The sequence below is a fragment of the Rhagoletis zephyria genome, unplaced genomic scaffold, assembly GCF_001687245.7.
Source record: "Rhagoletis zephyria isolate East Lansing unplaced genomic scaffold, Rhagoletis_zephyria_1.1 Rzeph_scaffold_03725, whole genome shotgun sequence".
Classification (NCBI taxonomy): domain Eukaryota; kingdom Metazoa; phylum Arthropoda; class Insecta; order Diptera; family Tephritidae; genus Rhagoletis; species Rhagoletis zephyria.
In genome coordinates, this window is record NW_016160808.1 from 38,553 (window position 1) to 40,082 (window position 1,530).

Consider the following 1,530-nt stretch of genomic DNA (forward strand, 5'->3'; position numbering starts at 1 on the left):
AAGGTGTTCTATGCAAAAGGTGTTCGGCCCCTTTTCTTTGGCAACACAGAAAGGAGAATTCTACGTTGTGAGGTTATAATCCCTAAGCGCGGCCGAAGGCCGCCTACGAAGAAAGGTGTTCAGCCCCTGATTCCCCTACTATTTATTTTAATCTGAACAAAATAACCTTATCGTGTTTTCGTTTTAATCGTATTTTCTTTTGCTCTTGCTTTCCACTCTTGGTTTTTTACATATGGCAACACAGTCCTGCTGCCATTTGCACATATTCTGCATGTACTCTCATAAAATTAAACAACAATCAATTTTTTATAAAAAAGCTGTAATATACTAAAAGTATTTATTTGTTTGAACGTGCACACTCTAGCTGCGCATATATTGAGTGTAAATAACGTGTAAATTTAGTGGAAAGTGCATTATATATTGTGAAATAGTCCCATACAAGTTGGTGAAAATTACAAACTTAAATAACAAATTACTTAAAAACTATAAGGTTGCGCGCTTTAAAACTTTACATACACCGCCTTTAGAACCCCCTCTACCCGCCCTATTTTCCTTAATTCCGTAATCGGGGGTTACCATTCTAAAATTTTCCCCAATTGAATCATGTGAGCCCTACGGCATCAACTGAGTTACTGAGGTACATTTTTTTTGGACAGGGAGTCTCAGTTACCGATTAACTTATGGGAATCAACTCAATAACTCAACTCTGAGTTGAGTTACCCACCTCTATTTCATACGTCTTTAGATGCGCGTTAGTTAGAATCGTGAAATTATGAATTAAAAAATCATTATATGTACATAAATACATGTGTGCATGTAAATTTTAATTACATTTTAAAAATAAATGCCTCCAAGTGGTGTTTGGATCCACTTCAATAAAGGTTCAAAGGTGGAATGCCTCAAATGTGGCAATAGACTGGCTTCTAAAAATAGTACATCGTCTTTATGGAAGCATCTAGAAAAAGCCCATCGCATAAATTCACCAAATCAAGCAACACGGAAACCATGCGAAAATTGCAATGACGTCGAAGTTTCTCAGCCTAAACAGGTAAATACAATTATATATAATAGTGGTATTCATCTAAACCGATAACTTTATCAAGCAGATAATCATATACATAAGTTTACGCACTCTGTTACACGAACGACTCACACTCTCTTTTCGTTTACACATGCGACAATGGTCGTGTTTTCTTTGGTTATAGAGCTCAGTATCACTAACTTTATACTACTAGCACGGGGATAAAGAAATTATAGAAACTACCTCACTAAATTGGAAAAAATTATATTTACGAGATAATATCTATTTAAATAAATATACATATAACAGGAGCGTTCCTTATCTCCCAGAAATAGTCAGAAAAAGTTCGAAGTAGTCAGATTTAGGGGAAAATTTTAGTAGACGGACGGCAAATTCTAGAAAAAGGGGGGACGAGGGGGGGTAGAATCGGACCCCCTGATTTCAAAACTACCCCCCTTTTTTCTAGCAACCCTATAGTTCTTATATAATTTATTGTTAAAGTTTTCATA